We start from the raw sequence: 10,219 nt of genomic DNA on the forward strand, positions 1-10,219 counted from the left end.
CTTTGAAGCTCTTTTTCTGCTCTTATTCCCCTTGGTGTGTAGCTACCTATAGCTGCAAGTAATGGATTTTCTTGATCAGTCTTTCATGCAAACTGATCTCTTGACCTATTATATGTTCTGTAGACCCCACAACTTGGATCGACTTCAACTTGATCTCTCTACCTTATTTTGTGTATTGCAAAGTTGTTTTTTTTTTTACCCAACTTCTTGTCTGCTGCTGCTCTTTTTTGTTCCCTGGGCTACAGATTTTTGAAGTGAGTCTTATTCTATGATATCTTTAAGATCTACCCTAAATGTCTACTATAACTGATGATTCGACCATGAGTCCTATAGAATCCAAGGGACCTCTAGGATATCAAGTGAATGTTCAGATTACTTATATCAAATTAAAAGGTAGTTCCAACTATTTGTTGTGGTCCCAAGCTGTCCATGTTTATGTCCTTGCAAAATGTAAGCTTAAATTCATTGAGACTTAACCCCTTGCCGAGACTGATAAATCCTACTCTAGTTAAGCCCAAGATGATGTTGTCAGCAAGATCTGGATGTGGAATAGTGTGAACCTGATATAGCAGCTAGTGTTATGTTTCACAAGACTGCCAAGGGAATATGGGATGATTTGCAAGAAACCTATTCCCAAGCAAAAAATATGACATGTACCTATAATATTTGTGAAAAATTATTTCAATTTCTGCAGGTTGTCAAATCTTTGTAGGATTATTACAACTCCTTCAAGGGCATGATGGAGGAGTTGAATATTTTTAGCCCCTAACTACGGATATAGAAAAGCTTTAGGCACAATGGAATGAGTTTTTTGTGTCTAAGTTTCTTGCAGGATTGAACCCTAAACTAAAAGCCGTCAAACGACATCTCTTAGATGGTGAGCATGTCCCCAATCTTAGTTAGGCATACTCTAGACTCCAATGGATTGCCTTACCTGAAAGTAATTCTCCTGGAAATAGTTCCAAAGGAGAGAGTTTTGCTTTTACTTCTACTCGCAGAAGGGTCATGGTCATGGTTCAGGGGGAGTTCATAGATCATATGGTGGCCGTGGTGTTCAATAGTCACATAAGTCATCTTGCCTATGCACTTATTAGATCATCGATTCAGGGGCTTCTTCCCATATGACTAGTAAGTCATTCCTTTTTAGTTCTTTTTGTAAATCCACTACTAATAAATCTGTTGTCATAGCTAAGGGACTTCCACTCCTATTCTAGGTTCTAGAAGTGTTTTTCCAACACCTTCCCTTACTTTGTCATCTGTCCTACATGTTGCTAACACTCCTTTTAATTTATTATCTGTTAATTCGTGAACTAAAGCCTTGAATTGTTCGGTAGCCTTTACTCCCAACTCTTGTGTTTTTTAGGATATTTACACGAGGAAGATGATTGGTGGAGTGCGTGAATGGAATGGACTCTACTATCTAGACTATGCTGCCCCAATCGATGGTATGGATGCTTTTAAGGGGTATTGTTGTTTAGTTCATCTTTCCTTAGCTAGGTTAAAAGTTTTATTTCCGTCTTTTAAGTCTCTGTCTAGGTTAAACTGTTAGGCATGTGAGTTGGGGAAGCATCATTGTGCCACCTATCTTCCACTCTTTGTCCCTCGCAGTGAGTGTTTTCTTCAGTTCATTATGATATTTGGGGTCCTTGCAGAGTTAGTGATGGGCATGATTTTTGTTATTTTATGACTTTTGTGGATGATTTTTCTCATCTCACGTGGTTGTACTTTGAAGGATTGAACCGAGTTTTTTTATCTATATTACAAAATTTTGCTTATTTCTTTTCCTATTAACATTGTTAGATCTGATAATGCTTTAGAATATGTGCAAGATGATATATCTAGTTTTTGTGATTCTCTTGGCATGATTCATCAAACCAGTTGTTCATTCACTCCTCATCAAAATGGAGTGTCTAAATGCAAGAACTAGTTGGTTGCACAACTAGAATCATTTGGTGCCTTGGCTGGGATTCTTTGCCAAGTGGAAGGTGTGGGGCATGAGTAGTAGCAGCAATCCATTACTGAGAGCCTCTCTTCCTCCTGCTTATGGTTTTTGGTGATCTGTTGTTCAGTTGTTGAAAGTTGAAACATCTTCATAACTGCTGTCTTAGGATTTAGTGAACCGAATACTTCTAATTTTCATCTCCTATCGTGGCTTTGATACCAAATGATGATTTGCTATATTTGAGGTTAGGATTAGAAGGGGAAAGTAAATAAGAGAGGGAATGAGCTTCTAGAAAGGACTTATCTTGCAAAACCTAGGAAGAAGTTTGACTTGAGTGGCAATCAGAGAGCTATGAAGTTCATGTGGGACTTGGACTGCTCCTTTAGCAAGGAGCAATTGCAATCTGGGAGGAAGTGGAGAAAGAATCAAGTACGAGTCCCATTAATGTACCCCCAAATTGAGGGCCAGCAGTAAGATTAGCATTGCAATGCACTGCAGTTAGGTCTTCTAGGGAAATTCAAGGGTGGACAACCTCTGTTTCAGGTCTAAAACACCCTGCGATTATGGTGTAGGGCTGATTTAGGGTTGTAAAGGTTGGAAATTGGATCAATAGGATTTGAATATGGTTTAGAGGATACGGTTTAATAGAATTCATCTCTGAACCTTGCTATAGTTTAGATTCCAGAGCTGATCTTTCAGTCTAGGGTGGGGGGAAATGAGGTAAATCCATATCCTAGGGTTTGTCTTGTAAGGATGTTGCCCTAGATTTAGGTTCACTCCCGGATCCTAGTCATTAGAATCAGTAGTCAATTAAGCAGTTGAAGGGAATGGGTTGGTTGCGGGGTTAGGTTTGGCTAGGGTTTTGGGAATTTAGGGTATATGGGGTTCCTTTGTGATATGTCTTATGAAGGTTAGGTTAATATTTTATGGTCAATATTTCAAAGATATGAAACCCATTCCATGGAAGACACGGGATAAATTCCTTGAGATGGGAGCTTGGGTCTATAGATTCTGAATTGGTTGAAACTTGGAGGGAATGTAGGTATTAATATAAGAATATGATTCCCCAAGTTTGGTGGGAGTTTGGATGGCTAAATCGAAAGATATTAGGATTCTTGAAAGATATTAGGGTTCTTGTTTTTAGGGTACTAGAAAGTACGAAAATGCAAGAAAATATTTATATCTTGAAATCGAAGGTCAAATTGGGATCTAAGGTCACTGGGGCTGGGGGGATGAGGTTCCTGATGTTTGGGCAGATCTAATAATTAGATTGGTGTAGATCTGACCTTAAAACTTGGGTCTCTAGAAGAGTCCAGAAGTCAAGAATAATAAAAAGGAGGTAGCGATGGATGGAGGAAGAAGAGGGAAGGCTAGGGATGGTATTGGGGACGATTCACTTGGAGATGGTTAAGGCCTGCTGCACTTCAAAAAGAATGCTGAAATTTTAGAAGATGAACTCACTCTTAATTCCACCATGGCCCAAGGAAGCCACGACTTTGATTCCTCCAAACTAGGAAATTTTATTCAATTCAACTTAGTAATTACGGATTGAGGAGGCTTTATTTATAACCTCAAATGAGAAACAAAATAGGGCTCTATTTAAGAAGCCTAATTGACTTTAAAATAACTTGCTAGATCTGATTAGGACTCTAACTTAACAACTTCCAAGAAAAGCAAGGACTCTATAATAACTCACAAAATACTAATACAAATAAGAAAGCTAAAATAGATCTAGGCTCCAGACAATAGACTGGACTCAATGGGACCTCAAGTAGACTGAACCCAAGAATGGCAATACAATACCCCTATACTTGGACGAAATTATTGGGGTTTCTGGTTGCGCGGCGTTGGTAAATCGCTTGGGCCCTCATTTGGTGGTCCTGGATTTAGTTTGCATCAGGAAAAGCTAGGGTTTATGTTTTTTTAGTGTTTCTAGGGTCTGGAGGTGTTTTACGTTTGAGGGGAATGAAGATGGGGTTCGGCCAGCAAGGTTAATGGTTAGGTTTTAAGAATTCAGATCTCAATTTTGTTGTTTCTAAAATTCAGATTTGAATGCAGTATTCTAGGGTTTAATAAATTACAATTTTCTCAATTTTGGGGTTTCTTTAGGGTGTCTAGGTTTATTAGGGTTAGGATGGAGGGGCTAAGAGGGGTGTAGGAGGGTGATCGTACAAGGTATTAGGGTTTGAGTAGTTTGAAGTTATGAATGAATGTAGGCTAGGGTTTCTAAGGTTTGAATGAGGAAGATGATATTAGATTCTACTAGGGTTTAGGGAGAAAGGAAGGGTTGAGATGTGGGATCAAAGGTAGGGGGTTAGGTTCCTAAAGGGGGGCAGGTATTGAATCAAGGGTTTGGGACTTCTGTTGAGATGCCATCTTCTGAAAAGTGATTATGGATCTGTAATATTTCGTTGAGCTTCAAAAGAAAAAATTTTTCCCTTCAAAGCAAAATTCAGGTAAAGAAAAACCATTAGTGAGAGCTCTTTTGCTATTTTGAATGGAAGGATTGGAGGAACAAAGTATGAAAGCATCATGATTTCAGACAAGGTCACCCACCTTGATTGTGGCATCTGATTTTTTTTTTTAACTTCCTCTTGACTGCAGCAACTGTAGAGATACTACCGTGGATAGGCATTGAATAGGGTCAGAAACTGCAGAAAACATAATAGTCTGCAAAAATTAGTACACTCCTGATTCCTCTGATTGTTGAGTTCCTCTTACTGAATGGTCTAAATTTCTATCCGGTGAACCCCAATCGGAAACATTGACATTGGATTAGAAACAGTGGATAGCCTTTCATGATGATTATATGGACTTGTGATGAAACTCTGGCTTCGCTTTGCAGAGGCTGCTGATCCTGAACTCATTATAGCAGCTGCAGCTGTTGTCACTGATCTGTTAAACCCAATGTTAAAACCATCCTTACTGCAGAGACAAGGCAAGTTGATGGAAGATGTAGAACTAAGCTGCTATGTTTATCTGGTTTCTGGATGGAGATTCCAATGGTGAAGAACTAGCAGCATTCAGTGACAGAGATGATCACTGAGATTGTGTAGAGAGTAAAACTTTCAAGGGGTAGAAAAGATTTTGAATTGGAATTTATGTTTTAAATTTTAATAGATCAAAAGGCCTTTCACCAAAGCAAAAGTCAGCACATAATCATTAAAGCACGGCAGGAATCAAAATAAATGGTTTGTAGCCACAAATCACAAATAGCTGAACATCAGCTATTTGTGAATTTTAGTTTATTTTAATTAGTAAGTACTAAGAACCGTCTGTGACATTTGTACGAGTAGAACTTAGTCAAATAAATACAGGTAAGTGATATGAGGCTTTTAGAGACGCATTCTTTTCTGGCTGATGGTTATGGTACTGTGAATGATAAGGTGATATACTAATTTGTGTTGCAGTAACCCAGACAATGAATGAAAGAGCTCAAACTTGTTCCATCAGTCCAGCCTTCACAGGGTCCTAGGAGGAACAGATTGTAGATTGTCCTATCCTTGTCGACATTGCATAAATTGAAGAATAAAACCCATGTCATGGTGCTGACGGCCCATGATTCTACTGGTGGAGTTTTAGCAGTAGAAAAGGTTGAATGAATAAAACATAATTGTTGAGCTGGCGGCCCATGACTGTAGTGCTTTAATTATAGCAGTAGCATAGGAAGGATATACATAATTGTACTCGTGGACATCCAGCGAGTTAAGGGGATGTTTTTTATTTCCCCTTTTTCCAAGTGCTCCACTTACTGTTGTATGAGTGTATTATTTGAAAGCTCCAGGTGGCTGGTGAATACTATCTCTTCTCTTCTCTGTGTTCATATTTATCATGTATGTTTTTTTGTTGATGGAGGGAATGGGGGTATTTTTTCATTGAGGGGATGGGGGTAAAGTTTGTATTTATCAAGATGATTGCTTAAAAGTTGTCAATTGTTGAACATGATCACATACATACCATGTTGTTGGTGTAGATTTCGCCGGGGTTTGTGAACCAAGAATCTCACATCAAACACTCAGATCTTGATCGATTTGGTTTGAGTTCACATTTCCTTTAAAATGAACGAATCTGTTAGAAACGGAGCCGACCAGCTGGATTGGCGTTCTGTCTTTGACGATTAAGTCAGTAACTGATATTGAAGAAATGTTTCGGAGCTCATTGAGAGCTTCTGAAGAGCTTTAATGGAAAATAAGTGGGAAGAGTGTGTCTTTTTAAGAATTTGAATGGGTTACCTTCTATGTGTGTTTCGTCCCTATTTATAGATTTTCCACGTGACTCTTCATTGCTGATAACCGTCGGATGGAAAGTTCGGATCGGATGGTCATGACTTGACCCTTGTCTAATTTTCGGGTGGACCCATATTGTGGCTTGTGTCACCGGTTGAATCCGGTTGAACCAGTGTGAATCGGAGTTGGAGTAATTTATTCACAACACGAATCGTATTGAAACTCTGATAAGGAGGTTTAAGCTTTTCCTCTGATCAGGCGAATTGATTTTTGTTTGACCATCTTTGACTCATTTCTTGGTCTGACATAAGCTGTGAGAATTCTTCAGTACTTGAGCTCATCCCCAGTTATGAGGGCTTATTTGGATTCTGAATTCATCCTTCACTTGAGAGAGTTCATTAGAAATTTTGAGATCAAGTTATAGCTTCGTAGAGCTCATCAGAATTCTCAGCTCATCTGAGTTCATCAGAGATTCTGAGATCAATCTATAGCTTTGTAGAGCTCACCAGAATCCTGAGCTCATCATTTGATCTTGGGAGTTTATCGGGTATCGTCCAATTCAACTCAGCTGGAGAGATCAATCAATGGATACTAGATTCAATCAGAGCCATTCCTTTGGCATCTGTCTTTTGAAGTTAACTGCTTTCTTTTAAATTGTCGACCCATGATGTTGATTTTTGATCTTATCCTCCAAATAGCAAAGTTCTGACTCATCAACGTTTGAACTTCCAACACCGTCGAAATTAATTTTTGAAACTGTAATTTTTTGATTTTCGAATCATCGTAAATCCAAATGTTGGTTTATGATATGACCCTCGTTAAAAAATGGGTTTTCATCCTCTTGGGAAAGTAGTCAGCCACTTTAATCATCAAACAACTGTACTCAACCCCCAAACCAGCTTGAGAATCAGTTGAAAATCTTCATCCGTCAGCTTTTTCATCCCTTCATAAATGCAACCCTTCGGTTTTTCAGACGTTATCCTCTCTTTGACGCACGATTCCAAATGTTACTTACTCTCCATCGCATGATTCCAATGCTTTTCATAACTTCCCTATGTCATCCACGTGTCCAGTTGTGTTGTTCCTTAAGTAAATGATTAATTTCAGACGTCGATTATGAGTAGTTACAGCCATTGATTCGAATCATTGTATATCTTCCCTCCAAATTTCAAGAGTTTACAATCATGTCACTTCACACCTATATTTATTTATTTACCATCACCTCTCTTCTTCCATAACCTTCCTTCGATCTTTCTTAAGCAGAGGCTTCAGTTGTCTACAACTTCATTGTTTTCCCTAAACATCATTTGAGTCTTTGAGTCTTTGAGTCTTTGTTCTCTTCTTTTTTCTTGTTTCATGGATCATTCTGCCAATCCTTCGGCTCCAAGTTCTTTTGGTCAAGCAGAACTTTCTTTGGATGTTGGTCAAGAGAAAACCCTAAGTGTTCTTCCCTACGATCAAACTCTGTTAGATTGGAAGCCTGCTCCCTATGCTCATGATGAAGTAATAGTTCCTTATCATCTTTTAGACATCACTAAAGAGAAGAAGAATCCAAAGTATGCTGGACCAGAGTGGTATCCCTCCAAGATTAAGAAGTTCAAATTGTCTTCTTATTTGCAAGATTATTACTTTCCCCTTAAAGCTAGAGTTTGGGTCCTAGAACCTTTTGATCATCCTTATGCGACTAACCCTGAAGTCATCGTTGTTTACCTTAGTCATCTTGAGTCTGGATTTAGAGTCCCTCTGATTCCTATTGTCACGTCCCTCCAGTTGGTACCCTATCTGGAATACTCGGAGGTGTGATCCACAACCCCGAAGATCAAGTTTAGGAACGATCATATCCACTTAGCACAATAATTTAATCAAAAGCAAGAACAAATCATTGTATTCAAGTAATTTAGTAAACAAAATCAAGAAAGGATCACAAAAGAATATAAGAGTGTGAATAACAAGATCCAAATCAAAAGAAAACTGTAGAGTATAGCGGAAATATACCTCACAACATATGCAGAAGGTAGATCGAAATCTAAAGCATAGCTCTAAGCTAATACAAATAAAAGGAAAAGTCTAGAAAAAAAGAGAAATCTAATCAACATCTTCCATTGGCTCTTCTTCTTCAATCTCCATCTTCTTCACCTTTGGATTGCGCTCTTGTAGCTTCAGGTTAGCATCTAGCTCACGATCCCATCGGCAAACAAGAGGATGCCGGCTGCCATCAATAGGAGCCATCAATGCAGTCCAAACCTAAGTGTTGGCTGCCCCAAGTCATAACCTTCTCCAAAGACTTTCGGAGCCGTACCATATAAGGAAGGTCCTCCGTATTGTGGCATGTGTTCTCTTCCGGACTTGCAAAGTCATCTAAAAACAAGTCCCCCGAAGGGTAAGCTCAAAAGAACTTAGCAAGTATATTCAATCACAATAAGCATCTTCACACACAATCAAAGGCAAACATAAATGCAATGATATGAAACAATATATGCAAGTATGCTTTTAACTCTATATATGTATGCTGGTCTCTATTGACAGACACGCTTTAAGTCATAGCACCATACTCCTTTGGGTGGGTCTCAAATCACTCTTCCCTCAACTATGTAGGTATCTTAGGTTCTCCGGTGGTAATTAGGTCTTGCATCCCTTTAGGACATTTCATGGCTGGGGTTTAGGTCACCACTCTCTCACATCACCATTGGTCTGAGTATTGGCGCGTGTACAGGGTAAATCTTAGTCCAATGCAAGTCATCTACTTAGTTATATCAACTTAGGGTTAGATATTTCCATTCCTTGCCCCCAACGATCCTTTCCGATATCTTCCCACTAGAGTCATCGTATCATAATGCTACAACCAACTCAGACTACGGACTCACTAACCCTATTGGTCATCCACAAATAGAAAACGGGAATCTCTTATGTCCTCTCACGGATATAACTCACCGGTCTTGAGTGCCCATGAGGCCAAGTCTACTACTTGCGACCCTCCAATGAATGACCCCCGCAATGTGATTCATGTCCTCTCACAGGTTGGTTACCGGTCTTGCGCGCCCACAAACCCCCATTGCTACCACGAGTCACTAGGTCTCAATTCCCTAACGAATCCGGTCTGATATAACAGGGTATTCTTAGCCAAACACTGCTAGACCAAACCTAGGTATGTCAATCAGTAGCAGGGAAAGAGTCAAGGGGCACCATAGGAAAGCATCCTATACCACCTCCACTGGTGTCTAAAGATAGAAATGCCAAAAGGGCATTCACCATTCCACAATTACAACCTAGGCATCCACAACATAACATGATTCCATACATAGCACATCATAGTCCAATCCACACCCACATCAATCCATAGTCATTTCTATATATAAATCACATTATAAACATGTTACTGTAATTACAGAAGTATCATGATGTGAAAAAAACAAAATAACAGTAGCTAGATCATGTATTCATGTCATATTACAATAAGGCATGTAAATAGGCATATTGTGAGTTGGAATGCTCACCTCGTAATCCGAATATATAACATTCAATTGAGAGATCAGAGATAAATACCAAAATCACCTAAACAAGCTTGAGAAAACATGTATAGGTCATAAGAATCAATTCCAAAAGATTAGAGTCGAAATAGAGCAAAATTGGAGTTGATGTCAGCCTTGGTCGATTGGCTAGTCTATTGGCCCAGTCGACCAGGCAGTTGACCAGGTGAACACTACGCAGCAGCAAACACAAAATTGGTCATAACTTCTTTGTTTGAAGTCCAATTGCTTCAAAATTCGAAGGGGAACTCCACATAAGCATACTAAGACTATCTAGCATGGATTAGACATCATCCAAGATAAAATAAAAAATAAAAAAATCATGACTTCCTAATTTGGAAAACATGACTTTCTAATTTGATCAAAACATGGTTTTCAATAAAAACAAATAATGGATTCAAAGGAGAAACTAGAGAGAATAAGGATTCACTCTAGATGAATATCAACAATAGATCAGAGATGAATGCTAACATGAAATCAGATCTAAAATGTTAGAGAAATCAAATTAAAGGAATGATCATGGC

At 38.8% G+C, this 10,219-nt stretch overlaps 1 protein-coding gene across 3 annotated transcripts in view; it reads left to right on the plus strand.

Annotated features, from left to right (window-relative positions):
* The window catches only part of LOC149015813 (nucleoporin), a 53,845-nt gene extending 43,632 nt beyond the window's left edge, over window positions 1-10,213 (plus strand). Inside the window, exon 11 of one of the 3 annotated variants that reach the window (XR_016173484.1) lies at window positions 5,916-10,213. The gene's annotated coding sequence lies outside the window, so the exon portion shown is untranslated. The other 2 variants (XR_016173485.1, XR_016173483.1) reach the window with 2 other exon arrangements.
* Window positions 10,214-10,219: the final 6 nt, after the last annotated feature.

Source organism: Hakea prostrata, chromosome 5 (genome assembly GCF_041222555.1).
Source record: "Hakea prostrata isolate BN-2017 chromosome 5, UWA_Hpros_2, whole genome shotgun sequence".
NCBI lineage: Eukaryota > Viridiplantae > Streptophyta > Magnoliopsida > Proteales > Proteaceae > Hakea > Hakea prostrata.